We start from the raw sequence: 18,901 nt of genomic DNA on the forward strand, positions 1-18,901 counted from the left end.
GGGCGACGCAGAGTGCGGCGTTGGTCACCTGTCGAGGGGCGGGAAGAGATAGGGCTCGGCCGCTGTGGGAGCAGGCGGGGGTGGAGCCCGGTTGCCATGGCAGCGCGAGGAGGGTAGGGCCCAGTCACTATAGCAGCGGGAGCGGCTGTTGTTTGTTTGTTTGTTTTTAGCTTTGATCAGATGGGCGGGGAGCCACGGGCGTGTCTGTCCCGCAGCCGAGGCGGGCTCTGTCTGGTGCGTGCTAGTCAGTTCAGAGGCCCATCAGCCCGCAGGGTTGGGAGAGCTCCCGGCCGCACCTTCGCAAAACCAGGGGACACCCCCTCCCTCCCCCGCCCACCCCCGACCTCTGCAAAACCGGGGCACCCCCGATCCTGAGGTGGCTAAAAAACCACAAGCACTGGAAAAAGTAACCTGAAAAATCCAGACTTTTCCTGAAAGAAGCAAAAAGGCACATCTCTGCCCTTGCCTTTAAGCCCCTTGAGAAGGGCCGGATCCTTGTTGAATGTCTGGGGCATACCCTGTTCCCTGCCATAACTCCTGGTAGTCCCCCTTGCCCTCCGGAAGCTAGTACTGAAGTTGGGATCCTCAGGTACCTGAGCTGCTCCTGCACAGCTTTTGTCCATCCACCCCCTACCCACAAACATGCTGCCCTTTTGCAGGGTTGTGTGTTCTGGGGGTGTTTGTTTTTCCTTCTGACATCAGTTTCCTCTCCTGCAGGACACCTGAGGCAGGGAGATTCCCCAGTCTATTTAGGCTGGGGAGACCCACCTACAGGTAGTTCCCAATATGACACCATCTGGTGGGTGGGTCACACAAGCCAAGAGGTTTCCTCAAAATAAAAATACTGTATTGGCATGACAAGCTGTGCAAATACAGCTGGTAGATGAGAACGGACAGAACCCAGGAACTCAGTCTACAGGCACATATGGTACACCAGGCACCTGCAGGGTGGGAACACCCAGCATCTCATCCTGCTGAGGCCAGCAAACTGGAAATCAGCTTCTTTCCCAGCCCTCTCCAGCAGCCAGATTGGTGTCATCATTAGTTGTTTAGTCAGCTCTGTTTGACTTGGCAGGCAAAGGGCAGCAGGTTCAGTTCACTCTGGTTTTTGAGGCTTGGTTTCTGCACCACACCCTGAACAGAGCTTACGTCTGGGGATGCCCTCATCCCAGAGCCCTGGGCAAGCAAAGGGCAGGGTGGGGATTTAGCATTTACTTTTCATGGACAAGCCACAAGCTGTCTGCATTTCACAGGTAATGAAGTATTCTGCAGATAGCAACACGTGGGAAGGTGTGCAGTCACCATGGCATATGACTACCTGCAATAGAGGAAGGTGCTGAGAGAAGGCGGGAGTGCCAGAAGCAGGAATCACACTCTGACTCTGACCAGTTGAAATACAGAAAACATTTGAAGTCTTCTGTCAGGAGTGTGATGAAGGCAAAGATAGTTTCCTCTTCTCCCCACAGTGCCTCCAAGGTCCTGGCTTTTCCAGTTACTTTGCTGATAAGTCTGTTCAGATTCAGACCAATTTGGCTACATCTGCAGCATCAAATCCATATCAAGTGGATGAGGAGAGGGTTGTGGAGTGTATTTCCTCCAGTATGAAGGGGAACATTTCACCCCGTGTGTAAGGGGGTGTTTTTCTCTTAGGGGCTGGGGATTGGCTGCCTCCATAGTGTCAGATCCATGTTGGAGCTGGGGAGATAAATACAGTCTTCTCTAGCTGAGGCTTATCTCTCTCTCTGGCATGGACCCTGCCCTGAGAGCTTTTGACAGTTTTTGCCTTCTACAGTGATAGGGGAGCATTGAGTTGTAACCTGTGGGATGGATCTTGTCCCTCTCAGATAATAAATCCTAGTCAGGGAGCTGAGGCCCACTAGTGGAACTGTCCTCTCCTTTCAGCATTTCTCACTGAAGTGACAAACCATCCCGATGGTGCAAATCTTGCCATTTATCCCCAGGCGCCCCTCCTTTTTCCAAGGCAGAATGTGGAGAAGATTAAGGCTTCTCCTGGCCATAGTCTAAATCCTCAGGTTTGGTCCTGCTGGCCGTGAGGTGATATTCCTGTTGACAGACACTGGCAAGGGTGGATGGAGCTGAGTTTGTGCGGCTCCACACTTCTCTCCCTCAGGGATCCCTGAGAGTGATGATGAGTAATTGCTCATCTGCCCCAAGTGAGTTCTCATTCAGAGTACCACAGGGGTCTGTCATGTTGCCCTTTTTGATTGATGTGTATATTATGCTGTTGGACAAAGTGGTGAGTGATGGTTAGGGCTGCAGTGGCATCACTGTGCAGCTCTGTGTCTCCTTTGCAACCCACCTGGGCAGTCTGTCCATAGCCTTTTCCTTGTGTCTGGCTGAGACTGGAATGTGGACCAGAACAAACTGTCTGGGGCTCAGTCTATAAAATATGGAAGTGCTACTGGTTGGTTGAGGGGTGATGTCTGCTTAGCCTCAAGATGCTAATGGTTCCCTCCCACCCTCCACCCCCCCCCCCCAAATGAAGTTGTTTGTCCAAACCCACACAAGGGCTATGGACCTTTGAAAGTCTCAAGGTTAATTGTTTTTTATGTGCAAGGTTTGTTTACCAAGGACTTTCTTCCTTACACAAATTCAAAGGAGTCCTTTGACATAGGCAAACACTGTATAAAAGGCATGTGTCGAGATGCCATGTATTTCTGGATGCTGCTATAAATGAGAATAATATGTCCTGAGGAGAACCCTGAACTCACCTAGCAATGACAGATATTTAGTGCTAGATTTGAGATTTAATAGCAATTTAATCTTCTCTTTTGCATAATAGTTAAATGTACTTGCACTCTAATAAATGAATTGACTGCTCTGAGTACTGTTGTATTAGCAGGTAATTTCACAACTTTCCCATTTCAGCTTACGTTGCATCTGTGATGTTTTCACTTCCATGTTCTCCTCTGATTCTTCATTCAGTTCTTGGCAGCATTTCTTGTGACAGTAGATGTTGTCAATAAAGACAAGTGTAATGTACTTCACTTAGGAAGGAAAAATCTAATGCACAACTATAAAATGGGGAATAACTGGCTAGGTGGTCATATTGTTGAAAAGGATTTGGGGGTTGACTCAAATTGAATATGAGTCAACAATATGATGCAAGTGCAAGAAAAGGCTAATACCATTCTGGGGTGTATTAATAGGAATATCACATGTAAGATACAGGAGATAATAGTCCCTCCCTACTCAGCATTGGTGAGGTCTTAGCCGAAATAGTGTCTAGTTCTGGGCACCACACTTTAGGAAAGCTGTAGACAAATTGAAGAGAGTCCAGAGGAGAGCAACAAAAACGATAGAAAATTTAGAAACCTTTCCTATGAGGAAAGGTTAAAAAACTGGGTATGTTTAGGATATGTCTTCACTCACAGTGGATAATTCGGTGCCACCGGATCGATTCTCTGTGATCAATTGAGTAGAAGTGGAGACCCACTCAATCAATCCGGAAGTCGACTGAATAAATCCACCCCCTGAAAAAGAGTAATGCTGTGTCGATGGGAGGGCATTTCCCATCAGCGCAGCATAGTGGGGACTCTACGTAGCTTGCGTATCTCCCATTGACTGCCACTGAATTTCGCGGTAAGTGTAGACCAGGCCTTAGTCTTGAGAAAAGAAGACTGAGGAAGGACCCAATAAGAGTCTTCAAATATGTTAAGAGCTGATAGTTATCAATTGTTTTCTGTGTCCACTGAAGGTCAGACAAGAAGTAATGGGCTTAATCTGCAGCAAGAGAGATTTAGGTTAAATATTAGGGAAAACTTTCTAATGATGAGAGTAGTTGCATTCCAGAACAGGCTTCCAGGGGAGGTTGTCAAATCCCTATCATTGGAGGTTTTTAAGAACAGGTTGGACAAACACCTGTCAGGGATGATCTACATGTACTCGGTCCTGCCTCAGCACTGGGAACTGGACTTGAAAGCCTCTTGAGATCCCTTCCAGTCCTATATTTCCATGATTCTATGATTCTGTGTTCTGGGTATTTGGACCCTATCTCTGGCATGTTACATAATACACACTATTGTAATATAGCCTGCACCCTCTTCTGTATTTTCCATCATGATTCAGGATACATTGATCTATTCTACCTCTCTTTTTTTCTTGCCACTCCCTAACCAGCAGGATCATTCAGGAGTAAGCTATGTGGTGCTGTCTGGGATATAAGTGATCATTTATAATATTATTGATATCAATATTGCAAAATTACAATGAATCTTACAAAATATGCCATGTAAGGTACCATTGGAAAGGTTATAATTTGCTAAGTATAATAATATTGTTTGTGTGTATGTATCTGTTTTGTATTATAAGTTCTACATATGTCTGGTATATTTGTATTTCAAACTTGTGCTGTGTTTCTGGGTGACATCCCCAAACAGGATGGCAGCAGCACTAAGCCTGCTTAATGGCCCATCAAGGGAATTCAAATGTATAGTGAAAGAACCAGGAACTACACCTTATGAGTCACACGTAAGAACATGCCTATGGCCAGGGCACTCTGGGGCTTTTCTATGCCATGTGCCGTGTGGCTATTTTTGGGACAAAGAATGCAGAAGCCTTATGGCAGAAACTACAAAATGCAGCTGCACCATCTCCATCTTGTCTTCATTCCTGCTTCCTACCTCTGGATCAACTCATCTACAACTGAAGCTATGAAATAAGGGTCTGAGATCCATCCAGGTACTGGAAGTACACCAGAGGAACTGTAAAAGCCTTCAAACTCCACAATTCTGCTGAGAATCTAATAGATATGGACTTTCAAATAATTTTGTATGTATCTGATTGCTTTAATCATATAACACCTCTCACCTTGTTGGTTTCTTTCCTGTTGTAATAAACCTTTAGTTTTAGTTACTAACGGATTGGCTGGCAGCATGGTATTTTGGGTAAGATCCAAACTTACATTGGTTTGTTAATGTGGCTGACTCTTTGGGAATCAGGAGAACATTTTTGGTAAAGGGAATAGTTTTAATAAGGTAGCTCTTTACTGGACGTGGTTGGTAATTTAGGGCCAGAGACTGAAATGCAATAAAGGGGGCTGTGTATTTCTTTTTGGGGGCTTCTTGATAACGGGGGGGAGGAAGAGGCTTAGGAGCACTGTTTGTGACTGGTTGGGGTATCTAACTGCAGTGTTAGCCACCAGTTTGGGAGAATCTGGTCTCCTTTTTGCAGTCTGCCCTGACCTGAAAATGGGCTACCCTAGGGACAGACAGGTCACAAACTACTTGTTGGCATCCTGACAGTTGTGAAATAGTTAAAATCCCTACTGAAGCAGCGACCTCATTCATCAGCCTCTCCCTAGTACACATATACCTTCTGCACTCACCTCCTCTTTCCCTTTCACTTACCCACATGTGTATACACACACACACACTTCCTCCTTTATTATTTCATATGCATTTGGTGGGTTACAAAGGGTTTGAGCACTTGCCCCAAGGAGCTTACAGTCTAAATTAGATATAACTCAGTAAAGCGGTGATGACAATGTGGCTTTTGAACTGCTTCTTTAAAGGAGGATGTGGGATCTGTGCGGGTGAGTGGCAGTGCCAGAGAGTGGGTGTAAAGACAGCAAAGGGTCAGCCTCTGCCAGAGAAGGAATGGGTGAACTGAGGCCAATTGGAGTTGGCTGAGCAGAGGGAGTGAGTTGGGGGTGTAAGGAGAGACAATGGGGGCAAAGTGCGGTTTCCAGGGATGAGATAATTATTGTTACTGAGTTTAGAGTACAGAGGGTGCGCTGGGCATTCAGACCATGAAGAGAGGCATGAAGCAGGAGGGAGGCATGTACCCAGAGCACGCTGCATGTGCCTTTTTTGGAGCTGAACCACAGACTGTGTTCCAGCCCTTTCAAAAGGGGTGTGTCTTGTTCTACACCTAGGAATCCAAGTGCTATATGTGGCTGATGAAGGTCAGGAGGCAGGAGCCCTGTCAGAAATGCGGGATTGGGGGTGAGAGGGAATGTGGTTGTGTTTGTGTATGAGATGATCTAAACAGACTGGGATTGGGATGTGAGCCTCCTAGGGAGCTAGGCAGGAGGAAGCTACGGTGGTAAAGCAGCAGAGTAAGGCAGCTGTGCTGAGCATGGGACCAGGGAAGACTTGGCGATGAGAAAGGGAGCTCAGAAATGAGAGGGGAGATATGTGCAGGAGAGACTCACGGCTCAGAGCTTTGCTCCTGCCAGGAGGAGGCTGCCCATCCTGGGGATGGAGGCAAGTGCTGGAGTGTTTTGAGAGATGGCGTCAGGGTAGGGGACAGGGCTGGATTTAATGTGGGGAAGCGGGAGAGGAGACTAGGGCTCACTATCAAAGGGCCATATGAGGTTAAACTGTGACATAACTACTTTAGTTTCTAAACTGCCCCCAAACCTACCTCTTGTTATTTAATGCACCACTTGCTATTTGTGCAAGAATCAAAGAAATTAACATTCCCTCAAATTACCCCCAGGCCATGGCCTAAGATAAGAGCTGGCACTTGAATTTTGTCCCAGAGGGTAACAGATGGCATCACTGTCAGATCCAGGGAAGGAAGGAGTTTGAGCCTTGTCCCCCCTCCTCTGAGACTTCCTGCCACCAGTCCCCAAACCATTGAACCCAGGCCTGTTAACTTGACTTCCCTTGCTGACCTTAGCTCCCCTTGGGGCATCACTCATCTAGCCAAGACATAAACTAAGTGGGAAGAGCAGAACACAGGGTGGTCCCCAGTGGAGGGGCCAGGCGTGTGAGAGGCAGTTATCCCCGAGGGGACAGGGAGAGGCGTCAGGAGTGAAGGCAGGACACCAGCATGCTGTATGACCTGCTCACTCTCTTGCGATCGGGAAGTAGGCATTGTGGGAGAGCACTGCCCTGTGGTTAGCAGCATGGGGCAAGGTCACTGAGCTCCCTAAGGAGTTGGCCACAGCCTAGCATGTCCTGCCTTCCTCAGAAGAGTCCAACATGGAGAAGCTGGCTGGACTCCATGCCACAGAAGCCCAGCTGAGGCCACAGGGAAATAACAATAGCCTTCTCCCTGTATTTACAACTGGAGTAAATGCCTGGTGCCTGTGGCAGCAGCCTGGAAAGGAGCGTGTAACAAGCTACAGAAAAAGGAGTGCTATGGGCAGCACCCCCGACCACCACTCCACTGTACTCCTAGCACCTCTGATAGAACCTGCCCTCTGCTCAGGGATCCTGACACAGACAACCCTCTTCTCTACCTGGGTCTCCTAGCACCACAGTCACCCTTGCCCGCCTGGGCTTCCTAACAGCATAGTTCCCTGGAATATGAAGCTAACACCTCTGGTATCTTTGACTGCAATGAGAAACAGGGGTTGGGCTGTGTGTCCTGCACAAGTCATCTGAGGGGCACAGGCTGAGATTAGTGGGGGTCATTGCGGGATATTGCTTCCCAAACCAGAGGTGTCATGTGGGGGGCACACAGGGTCACTCCCCGCCCTCCTGATTTCTGCCTTCCATTTATCACAGAGGTTTTCAAACTGTGTGAACCCAGGGGGAGCGCGTAGCACAATTTGAAAGCCTTTGTGCTAAATGGAAGGCAGAAATCTGGGAGGGGGGCAAGTGACCTCCCACATCACTTCTGGGGGGCAAGTGCCTCCCACACATTGCCTCTGCCCCCCCAAATATAGATGTCAAACTATGCCTATGCTGAGAGAGGATGTACTGGGGGCTTCCAACCCAGCAGGAGAGCACCCTGTCTTGCTCCCATCTCTCTGCTTTTCCTACCTCTCCTTTCTCTGACCCCCATCTTCCTTTCCCCACTCCCTGGTCTGTCCCCATCTCTCTGGTCTGCTGCCATCACTTTTTCCTTCATATCCCCTTTCTGCTCCCCTCATCTTATCTCTTCTCTCCCCACCTGCCATTTCCTGTTATAGAATTTTGGTCTCCAATATTCCCTCTTCCCTCTGTTTCTTGTAAAGGGATGATAACCTAAGTGCCTTCTCTGTTTAACATTTCCCTTTGAATTGTAGGAGGTGGGGAGGTGATGCTGTGAGTACTGTCCCTTTAAGAGAAGTCAGGCCACACTGTGTTGCCTCATGCACCTTTAAATATCTTGTGAAGGAACAGATGGTTCTTCCAGGGAACTTACTGGAACCCTGGCTAGGACAGGATTGAACTGTGCCAGGGGTGGAACCTGAGCAGTACCCATGCTCGTATATAGTTGAGGAACATGATCCAAGCTCCATGAGCATATGCTATACAGATGCACTTGTAAAGTGTATGTCTCATTTCCCTATAGCAGCTAGTCCACATAGAGGATAACAGCCTGCTCCTGCTGCCAGCTAATGGAGTTACTCCTTTAGCTTAAGTGGTAGTGTAGAGTCTGTGCTCTAGTGCTAAAGAGCCTGCGTTCAAACCCTGATGACAACCTGTGGGAGGTGCTGTTATACATGCACACATTTATGTCTGGCACATGGCCACATACTCCCATATGGTGGACTTAAAGAAACTAAAGCTCCATGAATACATGCTACACACACAAAACGCACATGCGAGAAGTGGACAGGACTCAGAGTCCCTCTGCAAAGGCTCGTGCTTTCCACACAGCACACTGCTGGCATCCAAGCTCCATGCGCACATATGTACAATGCACCTGCATGACACAGGTTCCACCTATGCACACACACCTCATCCTCCAGGAGCTAAGAGTGTAAAAATCTGAGCTGATGACATGCTGTGTCTGGGAGACAGAGAGTGAGAGAGCTCCAAAGCAATGCAGGTCATGGCAGAATGCTTTATATAACCCAGAGCCACAGAGAAAACCAAAATAGCTGCCTCCCTGCTGCTCAGTTAGTCTCCTCCATCAAACATGGATAAAATTAGAGCAGGCAGTGACGTTCACCTACGTCTGCACAGGGACTCCAGGGAGACAGAGGGAGCTGGGCTCAGGGCTCTGCTATCAGCTGCACAGGCTGCCAGAGCTTTCAAATAGAATCTGTCACTAGGTATAGTGTGTGAGCGCAGTGGCAGGGGTAGGGAAGAGAAGGAGGCAGGTGCTGGGAACATTGCTGTTAGACGCTCATAGAGAATGTTCCAAACAAAGCCCCTGCCTCTTGGAAAAGAAGCCTGCATATTCACACACAAGCTGGCATTTCACAGCTAATCACCCACTGCTCTGAACTCCAGCAAGCCTGCTTTGGAGCAGGTGAACCTCAGAGGGCTGTGTCTTGAAATGGGCATGCCTCGGAGGGGTGATCCCTTGAGCAGATGAGCCTCAAAGCAGGTGTGCTTCAGAGGGCTGACCCCTAGAGCATTTGTGATGCAGTGGGGAGGTCCTTGGAGCATTTGTGTCTAGGAGAGGTGTCCACAGAGCTGGTGACCAGCCCCCCCCCCCCCCCTCTGATCCTTGCAACTTGTGGGGACACAAACTATACTTTACTTTGAAAGTGGCAGAGTAAAAGAATCAGAAACTGCTGTATGTAGAGACTGGACCCCCTCAAACAGATCAGAGGCCGAAATGTTCACACTCAGAGCCCCACAGTAGGCACCCACATCCATACTGAGGCACCTCCACGAGCTTTAGTGCGGTATTCAGAGGTGCTGAATGCAACTCTCATTGATTGCAATGGGAACTGCAAATGCTCAATACATCTAAAATTTAGGTCAGTGCTTATTTTAGGTGCCTAAACCTGATATGGATGTCTAACCTCAGCATCCTAGTCTGAATATTTTGGCCTCAGCTTTAGTTGTCAGGTCCAATGGTCTGAGCAGAGGGTAGGAGGCAATGAGTTGTAATCACAGCTCAGATGTTTACTTGCTCTGTGACCTTGGGCATGTCCTTTCCCCTGTGTGTGTCTTAGTTTTCCTTTCCTTTACCTGAGGCTAATGCTCTTCACCCATGTTCTGGTGCTAGGATGGGAGTTTGTGAAGACCTACGAAATTAATAGTTGTAAAGCACTTTGAAAAGGACAAAAACCCCAGGGAAAATCTGAGTGCTAATTATTAGTAACAGAAAATCAAAAAAGGGACATAAGGTTTAAAAATGCTTTTCTGGTCTGAGATACATGCATCCATTAATGAAAATAATTTATGCCTCCATCCGCAGGGGTTCTGCCATCCGCCCCCATCTTGTGACAGTGCTAGAAGCCTCTGGCCTTGGAGAGATGGCTCTGAACTCAGCTGGTTGCTCTAGGCAGGAATCAGAGGTATAAATAGCAGCTCAGCAAGAATCAAGCTAGGCAATCACAGCAGTAGCTCCTCACTCTAGACTTGAAAAGTCAAAGAGAAGAAAAGAAATCGCTGTTCATCTCCCTCATGAGTCCTGAGGCTTAGTGGCCCAGAAAAGGAAAGGTGAGAAATAGCCAAGTGAGGCTTGACTGGTGAGTTTTCCATGTCCTTCTGGGCTCAACTCTGTCCTGAAACCACCCTGGCTGGCTAGAAATGGAAGAGAAGGAAAAGGTTTCCACTTTGCCAAGAGCTGAAGAAGTCACACACTTCTTCTGGGGGCCATTCATTAGTGAGGATCAACCTCTGTCTGTCATCTCCTCATCTAACCTATCTACGGTATTTTAAGGCCTTGGAAGATGAATAATTAGTTAAATTTTCAAATAAGCACTTTCATGCTTTCTCCCATGCTGCCCCTCACACTTCGGAGGAGCTCCATGTAAACACTCTCAGAAAGCTACCTCATTATCCACCTTCAAATCCCTCCTTAAAACTCTCCTTTGCTGTGATACCTACAAAACTCTTGAGAATGGTTAGGTCGCTGGTGTACGGAGGCTACTGTCTGCCATGCTGACCAATAATGTATCACTGTTTCCTCGGACTCCCCTGTGGGTTTATCTGTATCCATCTGTTGTCTCTTGTCTCATACTTAGATTGGGGCAGGGACCATCTTTTTGTTCTGTGTTTGTTCAGGGCCTAGCTCAATGAGGTCCTGTTCTATGACTGGGCTCCTAGGCTCCATGGTAACACAAATAATTAATAATAGCAATAATAAGCATGTAACAGTATCACCTGTTATTTCTCTCTGTTCTCCCCTGCGCACAGGTGGGACGTTGAGCAGTATGTATGTGAAGTTAATTATGTTTTTCTTATGTGTTCCCAAGGGCAATCCTTGTGGGAAGCTTTCTCCAAAAGTAGTGTCTGGGAATCAAAGGACTTTAAATAATTTTATTCCTAGGACCAGATCTTTCTGTTGTTGTGGGAACCTGTGTGGTGCCATCAAGCAACTTAACTGCTGCCACCTACAGTAACTGGACTTGATGCATCCTAACATAATGTGATGCCATTTACAATGAGCCCCATGCGGGGCATCTGTCTGAATGCTACCCACACTACCTGCATTTAAATGCAGGCTGAGTTAAAGGAGCCAGCTGATTGGGGAGGGAGGTTTCTGAACCATCCTGTTACCCAGGTTACCATACTGTTAGGGACTCAGATACTGCATTTCCCCATTTATTAAAATCCCCACTTTCATTACTGGGGAAAAAAATCCTTTAAGAAGGGGGGTAACTGCTCCTCACATCCCAGCTATGCACCATCCCCATCACACTTCCTGTGTCCTATCCACGCCGCCTGGCTATCCTGCATCCTCACCATGCAGCACCATCATTGCATTATACAAGGGGACCTATTCCAGGGAAGCTGGAAACAGATAAGAGGTTTTGAACCACCTGCTGTGACTGAGGTGAAGGTAGCACAGCCTCAGAGACATGTAACCTTTGTGCCTCCAGCAGCAAGCCTGAGAGGACAAGAAAACACCCTGCACTCCCAGTACCTCTGCTCTTTGGTCCATCTCCTGGCGGATCAACTGCAGAACAACAGTCAGTGCTGGAAGAAGTCATAACTGAATGTAGAATATTATGAACTCTTATTATGGAGAATAGCATAATTACTATCTATTCCTAGAGGGAACTAAATTTCAGGTTGGGATTCCCTTTGGATTGTGCAAGGGAGTTGTGCACACCAATGGCATCTATGTTGGTCAGATGGACAGGAGGCAGGGTTAATGTGCAACCTCTGCTACAGCACTTGTCAGAGTGTTTAGTGGCCGGGATTCTCCTGAGAATGCTCTTGTGGAGCCGGGTTCACTAATGAGTTTTGCACTGGGGCCAGGCTCCCTCAGGTTATTTAATTCACTAGGCAGGTCTCAGGAATGAATACTCTTCCCTGGAACAGTGGCAAGGAGCCCTGACACTTGTGTGGTCTAATGGGGATTTTGACAACAGGAGTGCCTCAAATGTTGCTCATTCACAATTGTCCCTAAGCCCAGAAATAACCTGCACCGGCAGCTGGAGCTCTCTGCACAAAGAGGAAGCAGAGGCCCCCAGCGAGGTCAGAGGGAAGAGCATCCTGTCTAGACTGACATCCCAGGGGATTTCAGCCTTGATGGCCCACTGGAAATCCCCCAGCCCCAAAGTTGCCTTCCTGACTCAGAGCACAAAGCTGGCACCAGAATTAACTTCATCACCCTCCACAGTATGCAGGCACAAGGCACCCGTTCCTCATGCCCAACTGACATGGAGGAGGTTCTCTGGAGCCTTTCCACTTCCACTGCAGGGCAAAGCTATCTTCCACGCTGCTCTACCTCTTCACACTTAATCAGCTCCTCCTAGTCTCATTGCAGGGCAAATGTGTTATGCTTCTAATTTGCTGCACTTGCTTAGCCATTCCCATGACCCTGGTTTCCATTCTCACTGCAGCTACAAGGCCTGTCAACTACTGCTTTTGTTTCTGCATCCTTATCAACATTGATGAGTGTGAAACTATTAAGCACATTCTTCTCAACACGCTTTTAAAACTCGCCAAGGCCATATGTCTTTGATGGCTACAGTTAGTGATACCTTTGTGCCACTGACTGACATGGAGAAAATCAGTGTCTCTAAGACTTCTCTTTCTCTCTTCCAGATCCTACACCCAGCCCAGCTGCTGCATCTGTCCTTGCCTAGGGAACTCCAGAATGCAGAAGTTGCACATCTGCACAGAGTCACAACATCTGCTGTGGTCTGGATGAGACACTAAACCCAGGAGATGTCTCTCTTTAGCAAGGTTATTAATACTCCCTCTCTCCATGTGCCATGCTGACTTTCTGCTAGGGACAAAAATGCTCCCTCATGTGCCTATGGAGAAAGGGGACTTCCCAGTGCTCATTCACTGCTTCCCATTCCTGCCTTCTTGCACACTGATCTCTGCAGAGGGTATAAATGTACCCTGCTGATTCAGTCCTCACTAGGCCAACTTCCCCTTTCCCTAACGGGGACTATTTATAATCTAACACACAAGTCACCACCCAGTGCAGCTTGTGGATGACATCCAACAAACATTCCATTTTGTTGCCTCCTCTACGGCCAAGCATCCTACATCTGGGTAGTATGCAACTGCCCTGCTACTGAATGTACTTGGTATTGTTTTCAGCCCACGATTTAGATGCTGCCCACTCTTATGAGGTTGTTAGAGAGCTGTGCCTAATATAGGTGTTCAAATAACCAGCAAGGCTGTTTTGAGTAGCACAGATGTGGCTGCAATCTGGATAGTTCTATTCAACGTGGCCTTCTATGTAAAGCTCAGCTTGGTACTTCTATTTACTGCACCTATGTTTGTCCCAGGCATACAGATCCCTTTGAAATACATGGTGTCCTTGCACTCCATGTAAGTTTAATGCAACTTGTTCCCAGCGTGACAGGGGAATATTATTATGAAGGCATCAATAGTGACTCTATAGTTACAACATTGAGTTTTGCATGTAAAGTAGGGATTCAACTTCTTTGTTATGTATGAAAAATGGGGTGTATCCTCTCCAAAATTACTGCATGCACTCTTTGAGTACAGAATGAAGTTTCTGAGAATTGATAAAGTGCCTCTGTTAACTAGCAGAGGAATTAACATTAATTTAAAATAGATCCTTTAGAAAATATGGACAATAAAGTGACATACCTGTTCCAAGCTAAAGCACTGGGTACTCTGAGCACGTTGTTTTGTATTCTGTAATATAGTGAATTTTATCTCTATAACCTGTGCATATTTTTGTAATCAATGCTTCTCTCAGCATCATTCTAGGGGCATGGCAATATTGCACATATCTAATGAGGGTAGGAGTTGCCCTGAGAAATGATGGAAGCCAACAGTCTGGGTGTGACTGGGCCAGTAAAAAGCAAGCATCAATCAAACACACTGGCATTAAATGCACTTGCTGTAGTCCTTTACACTGTGGTTTTCTGCCTCCTTGGTCAACTCCTGGTGAAAAATTTTTTTAAAAATCTAACGTTCCTTTGAAAATCAATTTAATCTAATCTGGCTCCACAAACACTAACATACCTTAATCATAGTTGTATTATATCATTACATAGCATAAGGTTTCTGCTGAAGAAGAAACTTTCAGCTGTGAAGAATAATGGAAAAAAATATCATTAAGCCTAATAGAAAAAAATCTTATTCCAGTGTAGTCCATACAGAATATTTCAGTGAGTTTTAACTATACAGGAAGTTGAAAGAGTCTGTGACAAGACAGAGTTAAGGTTGTATTGAATCATCTGCAATCCTATAGTGAACAAACTCTGTTTTAAAATTTGGTGTTACATTGTTACTTATTGTGGTATGCAACAGATAATTAAAAAAAAATTGAATAACCCACTAATAAGAACTAATCTTTCCTGCTTAAATCAAATAGGCCTACTCCAACCTCAGACAAAGGCAATTGAGGAATCTCATGTGGTTCTTCTTCATTGGTATCTATTTTTATTGTTGTAGATCTCATTTGCAGATACCTCATCTTAGATTGTTGCATTTATGCCTGGCCAGAATAGGAAACCTCAGGCTTTGTTCTTACATTTCTCATTTTGGGATATGTTTAGCATACTCATAGCCCATGCTGTGTGGTATTATAACATAGTATTCTTTGCACAGAATCTCATCATATGCATATCATCTCTACAGTCCCAAAAGGACTCTGAGATTGGAGGTGCCTGGATGTTTTCTATTGGCCATCCATCTAGAATTACTGTCTCAAACTTTTACAATATTGGATCATTTTGTGTTTTTGTTTGAACTTGTCAAATTTTATCTAAAAAATGGATAGGACTTGAGTCATGTTTACCTCAAACACTTCTTCCTAAAGCACCTTGTTTTCAGTAATTATAGGTTCTTTCGAAAGCAGATCCACTATAATTAGACTCGGAAGAATTAGATTTTTATTGGTAAATGTCAGTAAACGTCAATTTCACATACACATACAAAACGATAAAAACACAAGAACATAGTTTGATTTGTGGATATATTGGTCTATTTTGATGTGATATTAACAATTTGTGTTTTAACAGTTATAAAGCTTCAACTTTTTGAATCTCATCCTTTACTGTCATTAAATAATTATTGTCTGCTCCCATAATTTCCCTCAACTGTGAAAATTTAAATAGATAAATATGGGAAAAAAATGCTAAAACCCCATAATTTTGTGCAACTGCAAAAATTTAAATCCATAATAATAAAAAATCTTAAAAATAAACATCTATATTATCTGTCAAATTATACAAAAATAAAAATCTAATTCTGCCAAGCTTAACTATAATGCCCTCACCAGGCCTGAATTCCACATTTAAAAAGTATTTTTGCAATTTCATCATCATTTTCTGAAGCCTAGGCAATGGGGTACACATGGCTTCTTTAATACAGGGTTGCAATGGTTTATGTTCTGTTTCTATCTCAGCTGTAACTCAGAAACATATTCATGAAACTACTAACTACCAAAATAATTGCTAGCATTTATTCTTCAACCTGAACATAGATCTGTTGTGGTACCGGTTAAGTCAATGTTTTTGGAAGCATATGTCACTGGACAATCATTTTGCAGGACAGCACCCAACCCACATGAGTGTGCATCAACTACAGTGTTAGGTTCTTTGCTAATCTCAAAATACCTCAGTACAGGTGCTTCAGTGACAATTTTTTTGAACTCCCAAAAGCTCTTCTCTTGTCAATCATCTATGCTATAATGTCCTCAAGCAGCATTCTGAGTGGACCACTCATTTGTGACCTCTGTAAGGTCTCCTTCTGAGGGAATCCTTTGTCACTGAGCAAATTTCCTGCGGAACAAATTTCACTCAGTCCAATCTAGCACTTAATCCTTTTCAATTTTCTTTTCAAATTTCTGTTCAAGGGTCTTTTCTTTGGCAGACTGCAAAACACTATGCAGTCTCACATTGTTGTGTTGATCATTTTCACCCCATACTAGATTATGATTACTTATCCATTCCATCCAGCTTCTCAGAGACATGGGACATGATGCTTCGGCACAACTCCTGTGCTGACACAGTCCCAAAAGAAAGCAACTTAAAAATACAGCTACCAAAAAAGGAGGTGGAGGTATAAAATTTTGCACTTTCTGTATCATCAGATCTGCCAAAGCCCTTAATTTGCATCCAAAACTAAAAATGTTCTTGCAGATGTTCTCATGGAATAGCTCTCACTTTCAACAGTCTATTTCAAATCTTTTGGATCTTTAATCTGTTCAGCAAACCCTCAGGAATCTGTCAGAGCTAAGTAAGATCTGCCCAGGATTGGGGAACAAACATTGTTCAGCATTTCATCATGGCTTGTGTCCATTTGTCAGCAATGTTCATTCCTCATCCAGTGGCAGGCAGCTACACAACACAAGGTCATCTCTGCCATCTTGGTGGGATCAGTCTCATAACTGGAATACAAGCATAGGGGGATACAGTTGGTCAGGAAGGACAGGCAGGATAAAAATGGAAGAAGTGTTGCAATATACATCAAGAATATATATACACTTGTTCTGAGGTTCAAAGAAGGATGTGAGAGGCAGACCAATTGAAAGTCTCTGGATAATGATAAGAGGGATGACATTATGGTAGAGGTCTACTATAGCTCACCAAATGAGGAAGAAGAGGTTGATGAGACATTTCTAGAACAAGTAACAGAAATATCCAAAACATAAAACTTAGTAGGACTTTAACTATCCACATAGCCATTAGAAAAATAACATGGCAAAACACAAAATTTCCAGGAAATTCTTGGAATGTACTGGGGACAAATTTTTGTTTCAGAAAGTGGAGTAAGTAAGCAGGGGGGCAGCCATTCTAGGCTTGATTCTGACCAAGAGAGGGAGAAATTGGTAGCCCATCTGAAGATGAAAGGCAATTTGGGTAAAAGTGATCATGAAATGATAGATTCTGCGCTCTCACTCCTTCCTTTCCTTACAATCATGAAATGATGAAACGATGAAACAATCAATCGAAAGGAAAGAGTGAGAGCAACAGAATAAGAACAATAGAATTCAAAAGAGAGACTTTAACATACTGGGAAAGGTAAGGTCCCATGGAAAGAAAATATAAGGGATAAAGGAGTTCAGGAGAGCTGGCAGTTTCTCAAGGAGACAATATTAAAGGCACAACTGCAAAGTATTCTTTTGCAAAGGAAAGATAGGAAGAAAAGCAAAAGGCCAATATCGATCCAGCAGGAGCTCTTTAATGATCAGAAAAACAAAAAGGGAATACTTTAACAACATGGATAGATTGCTAAAGGAGGAGTATAAAAGAATAGCACAAGCATATAGGGACAAAATCATAAAGGCTAAGGCATAAAATGATTAAACCTAGCAAGGAACATAAAAGAAAATAAGAAGAGGTTCTTTAAATACATTAGGAACAACAGAAAGATGAAGGAATTGTAGGTCTTTTACGCAGCTGGGAAGGAGGGCCAAAAACTGATAACATAAAGAAGGCTGAGGTGTTTAATGCCTATTTTGCTTCAGTTTTCACTAGAAAGGTTAATAGTGACCAGTTACTCAGCACAATTAATATTAACAATAAGGGGGAAGGACTGCAAGCCAAAATAGGAAAAGGACAAGTTAAAGAATAGAGAAGTTAGATGTAGCATTAACAGAAGCATCATATGTAAGGTCTGATCTACACTAGAAAATTAGATTGAACAAGTTATGTTGCTCAGGGGTGTGAAAAATTCACACCTCTGAGCAACATAATTAAATCTAAATCCCCATGTGGACAGTGCTAGACTGACAGATGAATTCTTCCATCAACATAGCTACTGCCTCTCAGGGAGGTGAATTTACTACAATGATGGGAGAACTACTCCCATCGCTGTAGTAAGTGTCTACATTGAAGGGCCACAGTGGTGCAGCAGTAGCTATCCCACTGTAGCAGTTGAAGCATAGATATCGCTTGAGACACAGAGGGTAATTGTCCAGCTCTATTTGGCACTGGTGAGGCCTCAGCAGGAGCATGGTGTCAAATTCTGGGTGCCACCTGCCACACTTTAGGAAAGGCATGGACAAATTGGAGAGAGTCCAGAAGAGAGGAACATAAAAAATAAAAGGTTTTAAAGACCTGACCTATGAAGAAAGGTTAAAAAAACTGGTCAAGTTAGTCTTAAGAAAAGAAGACTGGATGAGGGCCTGATAACAGTCTTCAGATGTGTTAAGGGCTGTTATAAAGAGGACTGTGATCAATGGGGTTCTCAATGTCCATGATATGTATGACAAGTAATGGAGATTTAGATTAAAACTTCTTAACTCCAAGGATAGTTAAGCTCTGGGCTGCCAGCGGAGGCTGTGGAATCCCCATCAGTGGAGGCTTTTCAGAACAGTTTGGAGTTGGACAAACACCTATCAGGGATGGTCTAGGTTGACTTGGTCTTGCCACTGTGCAGGGGGCTGGACTTGATGTGACCCTTCCACCCTGCATGTCTTCTCTCTCTCCTTGGGTCAGGCAGTTAGTTGGTGGCTGGGGGACTCATTGCTCTATTTTATCCTCTGGACACTGGCAGCTTCAACTTTTAACCTCACTACACTGCTAATGCCCCCCGCCCCGAGCGCTCTCCCTAATACCCTGCTTCCCTTCCCCCCCACAAACCCTGATCCCCACGGCTTTGTCGTCTCCCCGGACTGGATCCCCAGTTCCCCAGCACAAGTGTCGTTC

At 45.0% G+C, this 18,901-nt stretch overlaps 1 long non-coding RNA gene across 1 annotated transcript; it reads left to right on the top strand.

Annotated features, from left to right (window-relative positions):
- On the top strand, positions 1–1,513 carry LOC137142599 (uncharacterized). The gene is made up of 2 exons (XR_010916970.1): positions 1–113; positions 1,254–1,513. It is a non-coding gene; the product is annotated as an uncharacterized lncRNA (long non-coding RNA).
- The last annotated feature ends 17,388 nt before the right edge of the window (positions 1,514–18,901 follow it).

This window comes from Emydura macquarii, unplaced genomic scaffold, assembly GCF_026122565.2.
Source record: "Emydura macquarii macquarii isolate MOO-44397 ecotype Brisbane River unplaced genomic scaffold, CSIRO-AGI_Emac_v2 contig_374, whole genome shotgun sequence".
NCBI lineage: Eukaryota > Metazoa > Chordata > Testudines > Chelidae > Emydura > Emydura macquarii.